The 23,223-nt window shown below is 38.6% G+C and overlaps 1 pseudogene; it reads right to left on the bottom strand.

The window, feature by feature from the left end:
• Nucleotides 1-2,342: 2,342 nt before the first annotated feature.
• Nucleotides 2,343-6,691, bottom strand: LOC138158342 (nuclease EXOG, mitochondrial pseudogene; annotated as a pseudogene).
• Between the last annotated feature and the right edge of the window lie 16,532 nt (nt 6,692-23,223).

The raw sequence follows: 23,223 nt of genomic DNA, 5'->3' as shown, positions 1-23,223 counted from the left end.
TCAAGGAGCCAGGAGAGACACATAAAAACATTATAGAAATTGCTTCCAGAGCCCTGCACAGAAAGACAGCTCTCTGGTCTGATACGTTTAGACAAGTCTTAGTTGTGCCCCCAAGGTATCTCACTGTTTATTTCTATAACCCAGAAAAGGGTTTCATACAAACCCACAATCGAGAGTCTGACTCAAGGGAAGTGAAGGACACTTCCATCAAGCCTTCCTCCCCTGATGCTCCAAGTTAGAGGTGATATCTCTCCCTCTGTCTATCTCCCTCTATCTTTGTCTCCCAATCCTCGAGATATTTCCATATTTATTTTACCTCCCACCCCCTTTTAAAAAAATTGATTCATCACCCCCCTGAAAATCTACTCTCTTTAACCATTTAAAAAATTGCATTATTTCAAATATATATATGTACATATATATTTAAAATGACACATCTTAAATTTAATAATTTATTGTAAATGTGTTGGGTTTTTCCTACATTGAAATGTAGGTGATACAGTATTGCATTATGTAACCATAAAGTACCATATTATAAGCCAGTCATCATACACATACTTCTCCTGCTGATGCATGGTGGACTTCCTGCAATGTGCAAAAGACTGATCTAGCTTAAGACCTGTCAGTGGATTTGACCACTGATTGGTTATAACTTGTATTTTGTGTGTTTATTTGGAAAAGAATGCAATTACTACAACTTTAATTCTGTTACACAACAGGAGAAACCTGAATGAATGGTTTTTCAAAGTTTTCTTCTTTCCTTATGCTTCCACTGCCCCCTTATTTTTATTCGATGTTGCCCCATTGCACCCAAGCTTACTACTGCCCCCTGGATCATTCTAGAGCCACCCAGAGGTTGGTATACCCCACTTTGGTAAGCTTTGCTCTAGACATCCAGCACCTAAACAGATGGTAACTTGTATTAGAGTCATTTGTGGTTGTCCCCACCCCATCTCATTAAATAGGGTGCTCCTCAAGATGAGAGTTGTATTTGCTGTTTTTGTCTCCCCAGTACCTGTCCTGCACATAATAGGTGCTTAGTAAACATGTAGAATTCACTGGGCCACTTGCCCCACAAGGCCTGAATGTATCAGAGATTCACCTGCCTCCCTCAAAGGACTATATGGGAAAGGAATAGGAGATCATTCCTGACCCAAAGTACTCTGTCACTGTAAAGGTCTGTATAACTATGAGCTGTAATTGTTATTAATTATCATTAAGCCTCTCATGACACAAGGGTTCAGGAGACAAGTTCTCTTCAGTCTACCCTACTGCCCCAGGCAGATACACCTTAGGATGATGCCTTTGCTATAAGCTACCTTTTAGAATCCATCTATTTGGGACATTTTATACAAACTAGCCAAATTGAAAGACAGAATTTTGCTATGTGTATGCACGCCCAGAAGCTACTTGGGAAATCCTGTCAGTTCCTGACCATCTCGGAGGCAAACAGAGGTTCACCTAACAAAGGGGTTAATTCTATCTGGTTTAGGAAAGTTTTCTGTGATAGTTCCTTCCAGCAAACTGGGAGGCTTTGAGGTTATGGCTGAGGAAACTAGGTACCTTTTAGCCCACCCAAAAGGGAAGGAACCCCATCCTTCTGATCTGACCTGGCAGAACTCAGGATCACAAGTACTTGTGGAAATAGACATGAGACCCTGGACAAAAATCTTCAGAAGAATCAGAGGCAGGCTGAAATATAATACATGCCACCTCTCATATTTCTCTCTCAGTTGGAGGTGTCCTGACATCAGAGGGCAAAGGGTAGCTTCTGGGGTGATTTATAAAGACAGATTTTGGCATTCTCCTGAAGGAGAGACATCAGAAACTTGAAGGAGAAAGGCTGCCTGGCCCATCATAGAGGCAGATGAGATAATAGGTATGGGGACAAGGAGTGTGAATCACACCTAGATGATTGTCCAAAGTCCACTGCTTTGGGGAAGATGTGTTCAGCCATGAGATTCCAAGGGGACTTGACCAGGACATTAGTAAGGGTACTTTCTAAAACACATAATCACAGAGCACTCCATAAGTGTTTGGGCACATTAAGGAAAAATGGATGGCCATGAAATTTGGTAAAAGAGTGAACCTCTCTCTTTACACAAGCAAAAGAGGGGAAGAGCAGCCACCCTACATCATCAGTTCTCTGTGGCTAGTCCAATCCCAAAGACCTATTGGAGAAGGGTGGTGGATCTCATAAAATCACTTGGACTTCAGACTGTCAGTCTTGCTTAAAAGCAAAGCTATGCCAACAGTGAAGCCAGGGTGAGATGGATGAAAATACTGCCTTGGCTCAGTAAGCACAACATCCAAGGACGATGTGGAACACCTTCTATAGACCCTCAGTCTGACTTTCTTTGTTGTTCTTCTGACCAGGAAAGAGAGGTGAGCTTGTCTAGCTTCTCTTTGTAGAGGCACATAAGATTTCCATCAGGATGCATGCCATTCTTCTTCAGTTCAGACATACCTTTCTCCAGCCTCTGTTCCAGTAACACTTTCTGTATCTTCCTTTTGCTCAGGTACCATATGAACTCTTGCAAGTCCAGAAGTTTCGTGTATCCACCTCACAGAGGTACCTGGCATCTTTTCCTTTACTTAAATGAGGGTAGAACACTATTCCCATCAGCTTCTCCAGGTGATGGATACTCACTTAGAACTCTGTCAATGGGGGTTGGAAGCCAGTGACATCATTGGACACCACAACAGTTTCCAACACCAGAGGTTCAGTGGAAGTGAGTCTTTGTTCAAGTCAGAATGACCTTGTAGAGATGTGAGGGGACAGCAATATTGTCTTTGCCAATTACTTCATTGGGTAACTCTCTTCTTTCCATCTTCTACAGTCTGCGGCAAGGGTAAGGATCTAGATACTATCCAAACATCATCAAACTTTTCTGTTAACTCTTGACAATGAACTTCAATTCCTGCATCTTGCTTCTGGAGATGTGCTCAATGATTCATTGAGACCCCCATTTTGCCTGATCTTAGGATGGTGTATTATTTGTGTCACATCTGGGCTTAATCCCAATCAGAAGGAATACAAATTGCTACTGCATCATTTCTTCTAATGGTTCTGCCATCTTTCTTGCCTTGAAGTAGAATCTTTTCCCTAAATGCAGAGGAGCTTCTGGGCAGTGAGCCATGGCCCCAGCAGCAGCCATGGTGGACTCCATTATGAAGCTACTGGGGAGGCATTGGCCACCAGGTAGGTGAGAGTAAAGCCACCGTAGCTCCCACCGTGATTCACCAGCAGTGTTTAAAGCTGCATTGTCTCCTGTTGCCTCTCAGTATAAAATATTATGCCAGTATTCCTGTCTAGCTTCATATTTCTTCATGCCTTCATCCCTCACCATCTTATGTACTTTGGGCGCCATCACCCTCTACATTAGATTCATCTATCAATTTACCATTCCCTTTCACAGGAAAAGAGAAGAAGATCAACATTTATTATTTACCTTGCCTAATGATAGTCCTCAATCACAGGTAGCATATATTCTGTGAGTTTGAGAAAGTTATCTCCCCATTCTGGACTTCAATTTCTATATCAGTAAATGAAGAAGTTTGTTACACTGATCTCTGATGTCCTAGTCTTCTGTGATTAGTCTTCATCAATTAACTAGCTAGTCTGTAATCAAGGAATTCTGTGGGAAATGAGGGAAACTAGCTAACTTTTGATAAACTGGTTTAATGGTGTCAGAATTTGAAACCAGATTGTTTGCAAGGCTACAAAACATAAACTGAAATATATTTAATGTCTTCAAAGAGATGCAAGAGGGGACCAATGAGCTCATTGGGAATTTCCATGTTGTGGTTGTCATTATGATTCCATTATTTTTCTCATCTTGACTTTCAGGAGAATTTCAGTTCTTTCCCCACCCCACTACCCCATCAGAAGTTATAGTTCTACATGTCCATGTTTGAAAGGAAGTTGAAACTTACTGGCATAGAGTAAGTGACTATATGTGACAAATCTGAATGCTCAGATCCTACCAAGAAAAATAACCCACTTTCTGAGCCTGCCCAATTTAAAGTGCTTTCTTTCTAAATCTACTTTATGGGAAATCATTCATAGACACATATCAGGGTTGTTATAATGATGAACAAAATAGTGCATTATGGAATTCTTGGCACATCTTTCGGCTTTCAGTGGCTAGTTGCTCACACAATTTTACATTCAAAAATTATGGCTAATAGAATTATTGCTAATATAATCATGTCAGACACTTTTAGCAATGTCAGTCATTTTGGAAGAAAATTTTGTTTTAATGCATTTTCTCCCTGGACCTTAATGGTCTCTTCCTTCCTCCTGTATGTCCAACTACATTTTTAGATTGTTTCTTCAAAAGGTCCAGAAAGAAGAGACTTAGATGAATACTCTACTTATTCCCTGCTTCCTTTAGATATACACTCCCCTTGATTCCAATAGTATCATTCAAGAGATACCTCATAGAGCTTAGTAAGAGGTAAGGGGCATTATTTTACCTTATCTGACTGGGATTTTTTAGAAAGTCACTCACATTGGTATCCAGATAAGAAAGGAAGAAATAGATAAGTCCAAAAATATCTGTTGAGAGTTGAGGACACTTGTGATCTAATTATTCATGAATCATTTATTTGTTAAATGTTGGAAAAGCAGAAATGAATAAAAAGTGTTAGTTTTTCCCTCTTTCTTGCCTAAGCTCTGAATACAAATTCTATATCTTTCTCTAGTTTTCTGGGATGTTTGAAAGAAAGACAAGACAATTAGCCTTTGTGTAACTTCCTTGAAGGTAGTACAACTCACTCAGGGAACTCTTTGCAAGAGGAAATTCTTCCTTATAATTTTTATTTAAAAGAAATTGAAAGCAACATAGCATAATGGGAATAGAACTGCATTTGTTGTGAGAAGACCTGGGCTATATTCTTAGATCTGTTCCTTATTACTGAGTGACCTTGAGATAACCACTTAACCTCACTGGACCTCAGTTTCACCATTTATACAATTAGGGTTTCAGATAAGATGTGCTCTAAGGGGCCTTCCAACTCGAAATCTACAATTCCAAGATCATCTCATTCAAGGAGTAGACCAAATGGTACACATCCATGGCTAGAATGGTAGCTATTGCATAAAATGCTAACTCTGAAGTCAGGAAAACCTGAGCTCAAATCCCATCTCAGAGATATAATAGCTACTTTAACCTGGGCAAGTCATTTAGTTGGTCTGCCTCAGTTTCCTAATCTACAAAATGGGGTTAATAGTACTTGCCTCTTAGGATTGTTGTGAGTATATTTGTGAAGTACTTTTTAAACTATTATTTCTCTTACCGTCATCATCATCAATTAAGTGTATTTGAGATTGAAAACTGCACAGAAAATCTTCTTCTATGAGATTTGATTCAAAGACTTGTGCCCTACCCAGCACCCTCAGGACCAATACACTGCTGGTCCTGTAACATCAATGCTATCTCCAAACCTTTGTTCTGAAACCTCAGGATCCAACCTATTCCGTCCTCCTTAAAAAAAAAAAAGTTCGTATGTTCAAAATCATGCAAAAAACTTTAGAGTAACTCATAAGATGTTGTTCCTGCAGCTATATGTTACAATTAGAATAGATTAAAAATATGTCCTATCCTCTTCTCTCTTCTTATATTGCCACCAACCTGATTAAGGCTCTCCTCACCTCTAGCCTAGACTATAATAGCTTCTTCATTGATCTCTATTTCAGTCTCTTCTCTTTCTAATCCATGCTCTACAGAGCTACTAAAATAATTTTCCTAAGGCACAAGTCTAAATAGGCCACTCTCATGTTCCACAACCTTCTATGGTGACCTCTTGTCTCTAGGATAAAATACAAACTTCTTATTCTGACATTTAAACCTTTCACAGCTTTGATTCCATCTACTTTTCTGTTATATTTCATGTTACTTGCCTTAACTAACTCCATATTCCAGAGAAAAACAAACAGGAAGATGTTTCTTTATCTCTCACCTTTTTACATTTACAAAAACTATCCCCCATGCTGAAAATGCACCCAACCTCATCTCAGACTCTTAGCATCCTTATCTTCTTTCAAGGCTAAATGCAAATCCTACTTCTTCCATGACTCCTTCCTTATTTTTCTGAAATTAGCACTTTCTCCCTCTTCAATTTCCCTTCTACCAATTTGTGTATAGGCTGTATCTTTCCTTTAATTTGTATGCATGTCCCTTTGTATGTCCCATAAATAGTACAGTGTCCCATAGCTAAACCTTAATAAACATGAGTGGAAATGAAAAGTTGGTCATTTCCCATTTATTGAATTCAATCAGAGTCAAAACAAAACAAGTAAACTTCTTGCCCAAAGGAGCGTGGTCCAAAAACAAGCAAGAACTCCATCTTGAATTTTATCCCATTATGCCCTCAGCCCTCCACATCCCCATCTGCAGTTAGAGGATACAGGTCCCATGCTTTCAATTGAGAAGGTCATTCAACACACCAAGCAATGCCAGGTGCTATGTTATTGATTCCCCTCCTGCTTGCTGTCACCTTAGCACCCAAGCTAGTCAGCTATTCATATCCAGCAGCATTCAATTCCCACAGGTACCATCTTTAAAGGAAACTATTGATCTTTGTCAGCATGCAATGACATGAACAAATAGGCAATGAGCCTCTTAGTACTCACCGTGTTGTTTTTCATTCTGTGTCCCATCTCAGAAATTTCAAATTCTTTCGACATTTTTGCAATGGAACAGGTCATGCTAAGTGCAACCAGAGACTCAAGACAGCGATTCCATTTTTAAAAATGGAGCATTAGATGAGACATTCACAAGCACAGATGGTACTCAATTGTGTCCATCAAAGGGGAAGTAGCTTTCCCAAATACCATTAGCCCAGCATTCCCTTTATACCACCACCTTTATGGTATTTGTTTTTACCATTTAATAAACATCTTTTTGCCCACATGCCTGAGAAATTCAATTCCCTTTTCAGTAGGAGAAAGTGGACCCTGACTGATTTCCATTATATTTACATATCCTCACCCTGACTACAGAAGCCATCAGCAGGCTCTCCAACAATGACAAGCTGATGGATGGGAGTCTCTGGTGCAGAGAGGAAGCAAAGCCCCAAACAATATTGTTTCTCTCTCCTTTTGCTGTTCTGAAAAATACCACATACTACTCATCTGAGGCTGCAAAAGCAGAAATATAATAGGAATGATTCCCCTTTTCATGACCAGCATAGTAGCTTCTTAGGGGGTTAGGGTGTGTTCAGGGAAGACTGGCACCTCTGATGTGAGAGAAGAGGTATTAGACTGAGTACAAAACTGAAGGTCTACAGAATCTTTGTGTTGACCTCATTGTTGTATGCTGTGAAACATGGACAATCTACCAATGCTGTGCCAGGAAACTGAATCACTTCCATGTGAATTGTCTTAGGAAGATTCTGAAGATCACCTGCCAGGATAAGGTACCAGACGCTGAAGTCCCTTCTTGAACTAAACCTCCAAGCATTCAAACTCTATTGCAAAGAACATAACTCTGGTAGACTGGCCACGTTGTTCAAATGCCAAACCTAAGCCTACCAAAAAGACTATTTTATAGAGAACTCACATAGAGCAAATGCCCACATCATGGTCAGAAAAAGTGATAAAAGGACATTCTCAAGGTCGCTCTTAAGAACTTTGAAATTGATTGAGGCACATGAGAAATAATGGCACAGAACTGCACAGCATGGCACCCTCTCATCAGAGAAGATTCTGTACTCTATAAGCAAAGCAGAATTGAAGAAGCTCAAAAGAAATGCAAGATTTGCATATTTAGAGAATCCACTCCCAAATGTTTGCCTGGACTATTTGTGTGTGACCTGTGGCAGAGCATTTTGAGCTCATATTAATCTGATCAGCCACAATCAGACACACTGGAACTTGACTCTAACATAGTGATATCATTTTGGTCCCCATCAAGAGGACAACAACCAGCTAGAATCTCCTTAGCACCCCTAAAAAGGGTACAGTTTAACCAAATAAGAAAAGTTCTGGTTGTAAAGAAGCAAGGTTCATCTCCTGACTCTGTTCCCAACTTCTTATGTGGCTGGACACAAGCCACATGAAGCTCTCTGGGCATTTGCTTCTTCTGTAAAATGACAGAGCTAAACTAGGTAGACTCTAAGTCTCTCACAGCTCAGAATCTATTACTCTATAATCTCGACTTTGAAGACAAAAGCTATTCAATTTGTGTTGTGGTGAAAGGCCATTGGATCAGAAATCAGGGAGTGTGTGGCTCTCTAGTCCTTCTCTATAACTAATCCATAGGGCTAAGGTCTTTCCTGAGTTCCAGTCTCATACCACCAATTTCCTGAAGCATATGTCAAATGAGAGGTCCCGTAGGCATCTTCAACTCATCATGTCCAAATGTGGGAATCATTATCTTTTCCCTAAAGATTCCATTTATTCTTGCTTTTCCTACTACATTTGACAGCATCACCATCCTCCCACAGTTCCTCATTTGTGCTCATCCCACATAGCCAATCTACTGCCAGACATCATCTCTACCTTCACAATATTTTTCATATAAACCACCTTCTCTCCTCTGTCACCACAGTGTGCAGATTTACATCTTATCATGTTTGGATTGTTGTAATAGCTGACTATTTGGTCTCCCTGACTCAACTTTCTCCCCATCCCAGTCCATTCTCTATTCACTATCAAACTGATTTTCCTAAAGTACAAGTCTTACCCTGTAATTAGCTATTCTACTAACTCCAATGGATCCCTCTGATCTCAAGACCAAATACAATCCTCTCTTGATTCTTAAAACTGTACATAAATGGGGCCCTCCAACTTTTCATTTTTTACACCTTATTCCTTCCACATATCCATCTCCCAACTTTGTATTTTCACTGGCTGTTCCCCATGATTAGAATTATCTGCCTCCTCATCTGCAAATCCTGGATTGCTGACAAATATCTCACCTTCAACAAGAAAGCTTTCGAGGACCTTCTTCCCTCTAAGTTATCTCCATTTTATTCTGTATACATATATCTTTTTTGTTCAAAGATGGTTGTATGCTATCCATCCACTCTTCCTCCTTCTTCCATTAGACTGTTAGCTCATTGAGAGCAGAAACTGCTTTTTGCCCTTTTGCATAATGAAGGCAAACAGTAGAGGCTGAATAATACTTACTGACTTAATAGTAAGCAATCAATATGCTTTTGTTGACTGCTCTACTGATACCATAGTCTTTCTAGAATGACATATATAATACTCTATGTGTCTGCTTTTAGGGGAATTGGATTTTCCATTTTAAACACCTAAAGAATGTTAGATCAGAGGCTTTGACCTTTTGTGGAGAAGAGCCATTTGTGATTTCCCCCAGATGAATTTGGTCATCATTATAAATATCATCTCTTTTCTAGGCCATAAAACAAGCATGTTCTTAGGGACAACTGAGCGCGTAGAAGCATAGAAATAGCAGTACCTGGGTTTGAAAAGACCCTGGTGATCATCTCTAGCCCAAACCAGACAACAGCAGGTAAGAAAGGAAAAAAGGACATGCTCCAGGCAGAAAATGGAGAGGTGAGAGATGTAAATCGTCTCACCATCAATTTGGTTCTAGTTCAAGGTATGAGACATAATTTAATCCTCTATTGAAAGACCTGCAAACTTTTGTGATTTAAAACAAAGATTCCTCCTTTGTGTAGATTAGCTGCCTTCTAGATATTTCTCAAGCTTGCAGCTGTCACCTATCTTCATCAGTGCACCGCCCCCTCTAGAGGATTTGGTTAGAAAGAAGACTAGTACCAGAAAATGACTCATGAATTTTTTTTCCCTCCATATTTAGGTTGAAACATCAATGGTTTCATATGGGCAAGGGCTATTTTGCTTTCCTCAATCTGAATCCCTAGGAACTGCTTCATTCCCTGGCACATGGTAGAAGATTGATAAATATATATTCAATTAATGGTTGATAGGTTCCATGGTTCTAGGGGAGATTGAACTGAAGCTGGGGATTAGGGTTTGAAGGACAGGTGCAAAGGGGCAGGGCATTAACTTCTTGTGCATGCATGGAACTTCTATATTGCGCATATTTAGAATAGCACTGGCCTTTTAACAGAATCCTGCCAAGTCAGAATTGGAATCCAATTCTGTAAATATCTAGTACAATGAATATCTGGAAAATAATCCCCTCTATAAAGCATCTAACAAATAGTCTCCAACTTTTGCTTGAAGATCACTAGTGAAAGGGCATTTAGGTGGCACAGTGGATAGAGCACAGGCCCTGGAGTTAGGAGGAGCTGAATTCAAATTTGACCTGAGACACCTAACACTTACTAGTCATGTGAGGACAAGTCACTTAACCCCAATTGTCCTGCCTTACGCCCTGCAAAAAAACAAAAAAAGATCACCATTGAGAGGGCACCCACTACTTCCCACAGGTCTCCTATTCCACTTTTCAAGAGCTCCAATTGTTACATAGTGTTCCCTTGAAATTCATCTGAATTAACCTCCTGGTAGCTTCTGCCCATCATTCCTAACTGTATACCTTGGAGCCAAATAGAAACAAATTTAATCTCTTCCACTTAACATGTTTTCTTTTTTTAAATTAAATTTTATGTTTATTTTTAGTTTATATCACACATTTCCACAAGATTTTGAGTTGCAAATTTTCTCCCTGTCTTTCCCCTATCCACCACCCCAAAACACTATATACCCCCTCCCCTAATCTGCTCTCTCCTATATCCTCCCCCATCCCCTTTCCAACTTTCTGGTAGGACAAGATAGATCTCCATACCCCAGTGCCTGTATATCTTATTTCCCAGTTGCATGTAAATAATAATAATAATAATAATTGTTTAAACATTTGATTTTAAAACTTTGAATTCCAAATTCTTTCCCTTCCTACCTAATCACCCACCTTACTGGGAATATAAGCAATTCAACCTAGGCTGTACATGTGTAGTTATGCAAAACATTTTCATAGTGGATATATTGTGAAAGACTGACTACATTTCCCTCCATCCTATCCTGCCCCCACTTGTTCTATTCTCTACTTTGAACCTGTCCCTTTTCAAAAATGTATGCTTCTAACTACCCTTCCCTCTGCCCTCCCCTGCATCATCCCTCCTCCTCTCATGCCCTTCGCCCCTACTCTCCTGTAGGGCAAGATACCCAATTTATGGTGTATGTCATTCCCTCCTTAAGCCAAATTCATGAGAGTAAGTTTGACCCATTCCCTTTTGCTTTCCTGTTCTTCCCCTCCATTGTAACAGCTATCCCTTACCTCTTCTATATGAAATAATTTACCCCATTCTGTCTCTCCCCATCTCCTCTTGTTATATTCCTCTCTGAACTCTCAATTTCACCTTTTAAATATCACCCCTTCCTATTCCATTGATCCTGTGCACTCTGTCTATGTATACTGTACACATATATACACACACTCACATATGTATTCATACACACATATACAATCCTATATAGACACATATATGTATGTATACATATATATGTATACATTTTTATTCCCTTCAACTATCCTCATACTGAGAAAAGTTTCATAAGTTACAATGGTCGTTTTTCCATGTAGGCATGGAAATAGTTCAACTTTGATAAGTTCCTTGAATTCTTTTCCCTGTTTACCTTCTCATGCTTCTCTTGCTTTTTGTATTTGAATTCAAATTTTCTGTTCAACTCTGTTTTTTTCATCAATAATGCTTGAATGCCCTCTATTTCATTTTATGACCATATTTTGCCCTGAAACATTATACTCAGTTTTGCTGAGTAGGTGATTCTTGGTTTTAATCCTAGCTCCTTTGATTTCCAGAATATCATATTCCAAGCCCTTCAATCCATTAATGTAGAAATTGTTAGATCCTGTTTTATCCTGATTGTGTTTCCAAAATATTCAAATTGTTTCTTCTTGGCTGCTTGTAATATTTTCTCCTTAATCTTGGAACTCTGGAATCTGGCTATAGTGTTCCTAGGAGTTTTCTTTTGGGGATCTTTTTCAAGAGGTGAATGGTGAATTCTTTAAATTTCTATTTTGCCCTCTGGTTCTAAAATATCAGGGAAAATTTCCTGAAGAATTTCTTGAGGGATAATTTCTAGGTTCTTTTTTCCATCATGGCTTTCAAGTAGTCCAATAATTTTTAAATGATCTCTCCTGGATCTATTTTCTAGGTCAGTGGTTTTTCCAATGATATATTTCATATTGCCTTTTATTTTTTCATTTGTTTGTATCTGTTTAATATTATCTTGATTTCTCATAAAGTCATTAGCTTCCATTTGCTCCAATCTAATTCTGAAGGAATTATTCTCCTCATTGAGCTTTTGTAATTCTTTTTCCATGTGGAAAATTTGACTTTTTAAGGCATTCTTCTCCTCATTGGCTATTTGGCCTCTTTTGCCCTTTGAGTTAATCTACTTTTTAAGGTATTATTTTCTTCAGTCAGGTTTTTGACTCTCTTTCATGATTTTCTTGCATCATTCTCATGTCTCCAATTTTTCCTCCACTTCTCTCTCTTGATTTTCAAAATCCTTCTTGAGCCCCTCTGTGGTCTTTAACCAATTCATTTTTTTTGGAAGCTTTGGGTGCAGGAGTTCTGATTTCACTGTCTTCCTCCCATTCCATGCTTTGATCTCTTTTGTCCCCAAAAAGGAATCTAAAGTTGGATTGCTGTGCTTGCTTTGTTTGCTCATGTTGCCACTCAATTAGTTGAGTTTTGAACTCTTTGCCACAGTAAAACTCTGCTTCCAGAGGGGAGAGCTTTGTCCCAAATTTTGGGGGTTTTCACAGCTGCTGGAGCAATTAGTAGGGTGCCATCTCTACAGCTCCCACATGCTCTGGCTCACTGGTCACACACCTCAGGACCACCACCTAAGGCTATGATCCAAATCCAGGCAGGTTAAAGCAAGAGCGATTACCTCCTGAATGGTTGCTTGGCCCCCTAAGATCTGCAGGCCAGGAGCTCTGAAGCAGCCATGCGGAAGCAGCTGCACAGCCCCTGCACCTCCTCTGCTTCTTACTTTGGGTGCAGGGGCCAGACCCACTCCTCCATCCTCCCTCACCCCAGTTCCAACAGAGTTCTACACTGACCTTTTACTTTGTCTTTGGCATTTACGGATTGTTATTTCTGGAAACTGCCACAACTGCTGGTGATCCACTCTCCCAAATTCCACTCCAGGCCCTTGTCAGGGCCACCGTGGGGCTAAAACCGGGGTCTCATGCAAGGCTGGTCTTGGCCCCCAGAGTACTGCGATGGACCCTTCCTCCTGGCCTGCCGGGCTAACTTCAGTGGGAAATTTGTTTCTCTCTGTCACTTTGTGGGTTCTGCAGCTCTAAAATTTGTTTAGAATCATATTTTATGGGCATTTGAGGTGGTTATAAGGGGAGCTCATGGAGTTTCTCTGGTTCTATGCAGCCATCTTGGCTCTGCCCCCTCCCACTTAACAGTTTTTAAAATACTTGACAATAGCTACCATACCCCCACTTCACTTTTCTCTTCCCCAAGATATGTACCAGTTCTTTCAATTGCTTCTCACATGGCATGAATTTAAGGCCTTTCTCCACCTTAGTTGTTTTCCTCTGTATTCTATTGGATTTACCAAAAGTATAGTGCTTAGTATTAAACATCAGCCATGGTCTGACCAGGCAGAGAAGGGGATGATAATCCTCTGCTTATCACTGAAATCTATTCCTTCTGTTAATGGAATATATGGTTTTACTAGTTTTCCACATGAAAACTTCAAATTGAGCTAGCAGGTCACTAAATTACCTAGATCTTTTTCAGACAACCATGTATTTACTTATGCCCCTCCCTGTTTTAAATTTTCTTTCTAGATTTATATGTTATAGCCTATCTGACTACTTTTAAGAGAGGGGCATTTTCAAAGGGAAATCTCTGCCATTTTTGTGGAAAAGGAGACACTTTGCCTCACCCCAAATCCTGTTGATGATGACCCAAAATGGCAAAGGGACCATTGTTTTCAGTATTTCCTAGTAAACTGAGTATCCTGCCTTCTCTTTTGGGAAGGTCAATACATCAAGGAGAGAGGGACTTTAATAGAGGATAGAAAGGATGTGGTAGTGCCAAATGGATAAAACATCTGTACAATTGGTCTCTGAGATCTATTGGTAGAATTCAAGCTATTGGATCAGAGGAACTATCACAGTGCCATGAAATCTATTATCCTATACAGGCCTGGGCTGAAGTTGGCATTCCTTGAGTATCTGCTCTCTATGTTGGTTCTTTCACCCTGAACAATATCAATTATGTTAGGAAAGCAAAAATATGGCAAATGTGGATATGAGACACCCGTTTCACTAAAAATTGTTCTGTTTTGTTCTCTTACACAGGCTGGATCAATCTGGAAAATGTGTTCATTATGAAAATGCAGGATCCCCTTAGTCCCCTTCAGTGAGGCATTGCTGTCCTTGTGATAGCCTGTCTTGAGGTCACTGACATTTCTAAAGGATCCTGGGGATGTACACAGGCATATGCTATAAGAGGCAAGAGAGGAGTTTCAACTCCATTGGAACCTATTATTATCAGGATTGGCAGCATTCATTAGATTGTGAGCTCTTTAAGAGCAGGAAATATCTTCTGCCTTTCTTTGTATCCCTAGCATTTAGCACATTGCCTGGTACACAATAGGCACTTAATAAATATTTACTGAATGACTGATGAGGTGATTTCATGCAACCCTTGAAAAATCAGAAAGATCACGGCACGTACGACTGCAGTGTCAGAGGACGGAGCTGTTGTTCAGAAAGTTAACCACATGCATTTTTCTTCTGAATGAATAAATATACACATGAATTAAACCTTTTCAGTTTTGATTTTTTTTAGGTTTATTTTGCCCATTTGCCAAATTGATGGAATGACTCACAAATTTTGATCTGGGGCAAATCAGGCAGTCTTTGTGGGAATCATTGTTCTCATCTATAAACAAATAATTAGATTAGGCGAACACTAAGTTCTCTTACAGATTTAAGCCCGTAATCCAAATGTTGGTGTCCCACCAACTTCTTAGTTGTCTGCAAACTCCCTCTCTCCCAGGGATTAAAGCTGACTTATGCCACCTTTATTTTACTTCCCAAATTCAGAATGGTTCTTGAAAGTTTAGAGGGGTAGTGGCATGACTACAGTTCACTCCCAGGGTCCTAAGGTTAACTTTGGTATGGGGAGGTTACACTCCCATTATTCAATACTCTAGCTCCTGAACCCCCATTGATATGCTTTACATAAAAGTCAAAACAACACCATTAATGCTTAAACAGTAAACATTTGATAAATAGGAGAAACAAAGGATAACCATAACAAAAAATAATTTAGTAGAAGGCAAAAGTAGGAATAATTAAAATATCACACTAACCATAAACCTGGGTTATGCTCTCCCACAATACAAAACTGTATCCTTGGAATTAAAATGGTACACATTTCTAGAAACTAACAAGAAGTTATAGGAGTCCAGGTTTTTACTTTTTATCTCTTTAGGGAATAATTTATGCCATGTGTCATCTACCGGTCATAACCATTTCTCTGACAGTTGTAGCCCCTTATATTTTCACAGCTCTCCTACTTCATGAAGCCACTTCTACAGTATTCTTAGAATGCTAAAGCATTGTCCAGTAATTTTAATGCATAGGCACCTTTGACAGGGGCCTGAGAAAGTGTTAGGCTCTTAGTAAACTATATCAGCCTTACACTTTTTATTCATTGAAAAACAATCTAAAGTCTGAAATCATCAAAGCCAATCAGCTCTGTTTTCTACAGGGTAGAGGAGGTTGTTCCTCATATCATTAAGTACAATAAAGGAGAAATGGAGCTAAGTCCCTGAAGGGCTTCCCTTTTCTTAGTCTATAGATGGCATTAAAGGACAATAAGACCATCCATCTCTTCAGTAAGCAAAAGGATTCAGTCCTCTAGACAATTACCTCTCAGCAAAGCAACTGAAGTCTCTGACCTTGTTCAGTCAATTTCTCTATATTTCCTCATGCTGGCTTCTCAAGCTTTTGATCTTTTGATCTCTAGTTTCTTTAAGCAACTTCTCTCATTGTCTTCTGTGTGTTCTATTCCTGGCTTCTTCTGATGATTCTTGTACTCATGTTCTTTGGATTTCCAATGCCCCAAAGCAGACCTCCATATGTTTAATGGTTTAGCTCTTTCTTATGACTTGAAAAAAAACCCTTCACCCTTTTTGTCAGTTATGTCTCCAAAAATTCTTATATAATTTTCTGATTGTACCCATATAGTTATTTGATTTATAGCTTCTTAGTTATCCTTCAACATCCTGAAAACAGTCCTATGTAAATGAACTGGTGGACAATAACATCTTGCAGCCATGCACATCTTCAATCAGGGATTTTATCTCTGATAGAAACTATTACTTTTCTTGACCTCTCAAGAACAGTCTCTGGGCTATGTTTCTTCTCAAGCTGATTTCATCAGTGTTCTACTCACACATGTCCTTCTTTCACCCCTTGCAGTAAAACATCCACATAACAAGATAGTCGGTACTTTATACTAAGATTCTTCTGCTTCTTTCCCCTGACACCAAATAAAACAAGACCAAGGGTTTTTTTTTCCAATGACAAAACCTTTCAGAAACTTGAAAAGAGCTATCCTGTTCCCCTTGAGCATGGTCTTCTCAAGGCTAAGCCTATTACCACCTTGATTAATTAATTCCTTAAAGACATACTTCTCCATGCAGGCCAAGATCACATTAGCTTTGTTGGATGCTGAATTGCTGTCCAACCATGCCTCCAACAACTGATACTTGTGAAATTAATTTGTTGAGCCCAAGAATAAGACTTTACATTTATTTTTATTTAATTTCACCTTGCTAGAATCAGCATGATACTCTAGATTTTGGGGATACTTTTGGGTCCTGATTCTGTTTATCCATTGTGTTAACTATCCCATCTGGCTATGGCCTATTTTCAAATTTGATAAACATATAATCTCCATCTATAAGTCATCTGTGAAAGTGATGACCGTCAGAAAACCAATCACCAACTCTGGGACATTCTACTTGCTCACCATCATTTAGGTGTCTATGTTTATTCTCATCTAGCATCTGAGTGGTACAATGAAAAGAATGTTGGACTTAAAGTTAGGAACACCTAAGTTCAAGTCCTGCCTCAGATACTTACAAGCTATATGGTATTGAGCAAGTCACTCAACCTCTGTTTGCCTCTGATCCCTTATTTGTAAATTGGGGATAATAATAATTCCCACCTCCAAGGCTATTATAAGTATCAAGTGAGAAAATGCACATAAAGTGCTTTGAAAGCATTACATTAAAGAAATGTTATTATTCTTAACTAGAGTACCTTGTCCTACACCATGTCAGACAAATGAGAATTTTCTGTAAAATAATTGTATGATTATAATAAAAACTTCCCAGGACAAGAACTTGAAAGAGTTTTCTCTCCACTAGAAAACTGTTCATTTTATGTCAGGTAAGGAAGTCCTTTTAAGTTTGTTTTTTTTTTTTTGGGGGGGAGCCTAATATGTGAACTTAAATAACTGATCTTTGTGCCTGAAGTACAGCATAACAATATAATAATTGCATAATATCTCATTTATCTGTAGTTAGGGAATGAGATGTTTTTCTTAAGTGAATTTCTCATAACCATTTTTGATGTAAATCCTTCTAATATACTTCACACTTCCCTGCTTTCTCATACCAAACCTACTAACATAATTTAATGATTCCTTGATGATTTGAGGCCATCATTATAAGTAGGTTTCTGACTTTGAAGTCAAAGGACCTAGGTTCATAATCCTTCCTCTGTCATTTACCACATCTGTGGCCTTAGGCAATCACAGCCTATCTGAGCTTACATTACAAAAGCTGTAGCAGGAAGCACCCTAGCATACTCAGGATGGCTGCTAGCAGAGGTTCCTAGATCTGCTTTTCTAAAGGAAAGAAATTCAAAATGGGTTAACAATCTTGTTTAACCAAACATATGTCATTTACCTAGGTAAGGGGAAAGAAGTCAGCACTCTGAACTTCAGAGAATACAAAACAGAGGCTACAATCAGCCAAAAAATATGGACAGAGAAACAAATCAGCAGACAGGGCTTCCAGCTATCTTATCATTACATCCATACCTAGTCAGTTACCGGAGAGGGAAGCACCAACATCTGGGCCAGGGTCCTCAACGGCTGCCCAGAGTCTCATCGGGTCAAATCACACAACTCTTCTCAAAGTGAACCCCAAAACAAAACCTCACATTAGGGTATATATCTCCTTCTCCTGGCTCAGAGAATGTCACAACTCTCTTGACCCACTGCCCAATCACAAAGTAACAAAGTGTGGGCATTCTTGAAAAATAAGCCTCCCACCACAGGCTCCATGTAACCACATTCAGCCTATTAGGGGGCAGAGAATATTTTCAAATCAGGGAAGGTTCTCAGAGTCACTTAAGCCTATCAAAGGGCCAAGGGGCAGGGAAGATCTTCAGTTTCCCATTCCCACAACAATAGCCTAGGAAAGTTTCACTTTTATAATTTTTCTTTCTCTTCTCTCAGGTTTTGGATACCATATGTTTCTGCCATAGGTGTATCTTACATTAATTATGTAATTTTTGCATCTGTTTTGGCTGGCAGCCTTAAGCTGCTTTTCTTACAAGGAAAAGGGCATGAGCTCATACAGCTACTTGGCACACAAAGGCATCTAGTTCATGGCTTTATTCTGACTTGTTAAACCACTCAATGTCCAGCTGCTGATGAATGGTGTCTAGATAACAATATATTAATAAGAAGACTATGTGAAAGAGAAGAAAAGAGTATGGGGATCCAGAATCAGAAGACATGAGTCTGGATCCCAGTTTCAACACGTCCTAATTGTGTGAACTTGGATACCTCTCACATCCTCATTTTTCACATCAGCAAAATAAGAATTAAGCTATTTTCACTCCCTAGCTTATAGGTTTGTTTTAGAGAGGGTTCATTATAAGCCTTGAAGAACTATACAAATGAGAATTTCCCATATGAATCACTAGTATTTAAGAGGGCCAACTATTTTGTCAAGGTAGGCAACTAGAATGATTAAAGATTTGAATCCATGACATGTAATTATCAAAAAGGGGAAAAAAAAAACTAGTGATGTTCTGCCTGGAGAAGACATGGCAGAACATGATAGTTTTCTTGAAATATTTAAAGAATTTCTAGATGTAGTAGGGATAAGAATCATTCTGTGCTCAAGGGTAGAGCTAGGCGTAATGGGTGAAAGTCACAAACAGACCAATCCAGGATCAATGTCTAACAAAGTTTCCTAATAATTAGAACTGTTCAAGGACAAACAAGTGTAGGATGAATTTACATAGATGCATATGAAAGTATAAGTCAATATCTGAGTATAATTAGAGATATCTAAGTATATGTATGTGTAACTATATGTCTGTATGGATATATGTATGAATATGTATACACATATGCCTTTGTGTGTATATGTGTATATATGTATATTGTGTATATATAAATACATATCTATCTATGATCTATCTATCTATATCTATCTATCTATCTATCATCTATCTATCTATCTATCTATCTATCATCTATCTATCTATCATCTATCTATCTATCTATCTATCTATCTATCTATCTATCTATCTATCTATCTATCTATCTATCTATCTATCTATCTACCTATCTATCTATATCTCCGTGTGGTTAGTTGGAGCCTTCTGTAGGGGTGGGGGAAGAATGAAAGGGATAAGAACAAAGTAAAAAGCATGCAGCAGAGAACAAAAGAAAATTAACAAGGAAGCAAAGAAAAGATTGACGGCTCTCAACACAACACACAGAATTTATTATATATGCTTTCTTGAAATGGAAATTTTTGCTGCATATTTTGAATCCTCTTTCATATTCTGCTGTGCGCATGGAAATGCATTTTTTTCTTTTCTTATTCCATATTATTTTCATTTTAGTATTTAAGTGAGTTTCTTTTTTCTTTTCTTATTTTGTATTTAAGTTTAAAATTTTTTTAAATCATCAGAAACAACAATGACAATTAGAACTGTTGAGAAGTGGAATGGGCTAGATGCTCCATGAGAGGCCCAGGGCAGGTGACGGAAACTGAGCCCCCTGCCACCCCCACCAAGAAAGATCGCTTTGGTTCCAGAGAACCTCCTGAAGAAGAAGAAACCTAACCCATCTTTCAAAGTCACTCAGGCCAAGGAGGCATCTTTGGAAATGATGAAGTCAAGGAAAAGGAATCAGTCCAAACTGAGGTATCTGGACTCATTTGTCCATGACTCCCCTTTCATTCTCTATGATGTAGTTCATCTCAAGGTACCTATAATTAAAGCCTAAGCTCCATGTGCTGTAGGATGGACATCTTCTTGCTTTTATACCCTGCATGCAAAGGACTGATGGAGGAAAATCCAGGTGACAAAAACCAGAAAATCTTTTTCCTGAAGATTTTTGCAATGTTTTTATTTAGATGACTATGTTTTCCTTAAGGGAAATGAAAATGATAATCTTATGGATCCTAGAGCTAAGGTAACTTGAAGTCTGTCTGTGAGTTCATCCTGAAATAAGGACAGACCAAAATCAATTAGAAGAATGTCTCCTTAGCAAATAATACTTGGATTGAAGACCATCCAGGGAAGTTTGGTGTCTTTGCTGGGAAGATCTCATCCATGAGATGCTCATCATTGGAGGCACTTTATTGTCCTCTTGCGGCTCCTGTGTTCTTTCTCCCTATCCCTGATATACCACGCTTCTCAGAGCAGAGTGGGTTTTCTAAAGGAAATGGACATATGTAGCTACTAAAAAAATGCATCAATCAACTGAACTAGACCCAAGATTTCTGAAAGCAGGAGTTTTACAACTCTCCTTCTGAGTTCATACCTATTATTTTCAAAGAAAATTATTTTGCCGTTAGAACTTTCTCCAGGAATAGAGGAGAGGGAAAGGAAGTGTCACCACTATGGAAGAAGTTTTCTTACCTTTTCAACCCTCCTCAAGAGGTCAAAAGTGTTTTTTTCCCTCACCCAACTTCATCTGGAGGTAAATTCTCATAATCAGAGAAATCTATTCAAGGAATGGGAGCTAGTCTCTACTTATTTCAATTTTTTTTCCATGTTGTCCACCTTTCTAAAGGTCAATTAATTATTTGCCCATATGAGAATTGTCTGAGGGTTGAATGTTGTGCAATATTCTTTTAATTCAATTCTGAACTTGGGACGTTTTGATGTGACCCATGAGAAAATGTTTGAAATGGACTTCAGACATATCCCTCCTTGGAGGAGGGAAGGAAAATGAGTAGAATGTATCTCCTGAAAGGTGGTGGATTTCCCATTCTTGAAGGCCTTCAAACAGAAAGTGGACACTTGTTGGATATATTACGGTGGGATTTTCAATGGCCACTGAGATCCCTTCCAATCCTCATATCCAAGTTTCTGTGAGTTCATGCTAAGTATTAACCAGTTATTAAAACATGCTGAAATTTGCTTTATCCCCAGTTATTTTCCATTATTGTCTAGAATGCATAATCCTAGAATTAATAGTGTAGTATAATAATTAGTATAGCAATAGTGTAGAATGTATTATTGAAAATAATATTGTATTTGATAAATAGAACAATTTAGCCCATTTCAAACATTAAAAATTTTCTCTAAAATAGTTGTCCATACCCTATAAGACTTAAAAAGGGGACTTCTGAATGCAGAATTCATTTCTCCTTCACAGGTTATATGAAGTACCAGAGGCTCATTGTTTCTCAATTACTCTTTTTTCATAATCCCTTATACCAGCCTAATAAAAGTGATCAACATTGCTGAATAAAACATAGGGAGGCTAAAGAAAACATTTTTATTCTTAAGTGAACATTATATAATGCTAATATGCTCCATATTCCTTATTTAAATGAATTATTGATTGAATTCATAAATAATTTCTCCTTACTTTAACTATTTTATGATAAACTTCAACTGACATATAATTACAAAAGTTGAAACTTAAACCAGGGAGTACCGGTGAATATATTCAATTCCTACATTTGAACAGGCTGCTTTTCTGATCACAGAGGACCATCAGAGTTTGCCTCAGAGTTATAACCAGATTGGGGGAATCAGAACTTTGCCCTACAATAAAGAACTTTCCTCAGGACAGAAAATTTGGAGGCTTGCTAAAAGCAATTGTACTTCTATAGGGAAGAAGGTAATGGAGGAGTAGAAAAACCTTGAAGCAGGACACCGTTATGGTAAGGTGGAGCTAATAAAAGAATGAGGAGAACAGGAGAGGGTCAGGCTTCCACAAACGAGCAACTCAACTATATCTGTGTCTCTGTGTTGCAGGGTTATTTAAGTCAGGGGAAATAGAATATGGAAGTCAAAGTGGAGCCCTGGCCTAGTGAACAAATGCTCTCAAAAGTGATATCAGTGGTCCTTCAGCCCTCAGGGAAAAGGGCAGTGGTGGACTAAGGAATGGTCTGATCCAATATTTAAGTCACCACCAAGAATTAAATATGCCTTTATCTCATTCTGCCTGTACTTAGAATTGTCTTTGGGAAATCTCAGAATATAACTGAAATGTAGATCCTATCTAGATCTCCATATGTGGGGGTAAAAGATTCCCTAGTTCCTACATAAGCATTTAAGGTAACAATGAAGGGAAAGTATAGCCTTTATTTTACCTCACAGAAGATGAAAAGAAAATGTATGAAAGACTCAGATATCCCATAATTTATTAATATAATTCTTCTAACTCTTGGCTTAACCTCATCTTTTTCTTTGAGTCTCCATAAAGTTCCACAAGCTCAAAACATTGTCCTTTATTTTTTATCCCCCTTGCAAAAGAAATTAATGTGGAATTGCTAGAGAACCACTCCCCCTTCCCTCCAACCTGACTTGTATGAATGACTACCAGTGTGAAAGGAGGGCTCATTGAGTTGATCAAGGAACTCCCTTAATCAACCCCTTGACTATTTTTTTTTGCCTTTTGGAGGGCAATTGGGGTTAAGTAACTTGCCCAAGGTTACATAGCTAGTTTTTTTTGTGTGTGGGTGTTAAGTGTCGGCCAGAATCAAAAGGGTCCTCCTGACTCCTGGTGCTTTACTCACTGCTCCACCTAGCCGCCCACTCCTTGACTATTTTTTAAAGAAAGTTTTGGAATATAATTTGTGTCAACAACCTTTGGATTAACAGCTAGTCTTAAAAGGTGTCCTCCCCCTCCCCCAATCACTGGTTATATCCTTTAACTATCATTGAATTGATGCATTAATGATACATTTGTTTTAACATGGATTTT

The sequence above is a fragment of the Petaurus breviceps genome, unplaced genomic scaffold (assembly GCF_028583685.1).
Source record: "Petaurus breviceps papuanus isolate PSGF00001 unplaced genomic scaffold, PetGlider_PUasm1.0 174, whole genome shotgun sequence".
Classification (NCBI taxonomy): Eukaryota; Metazoa; Chordata; class Mammalia; order Diprotodontia; family Petauridae; genus Petaurus; species Petaurus breviceps.
The sequence above is the reverse complement of the archived record's forward strand: the minus strand, read 5'-3'. Positions and strand labels throughout refer to the sequence as shown.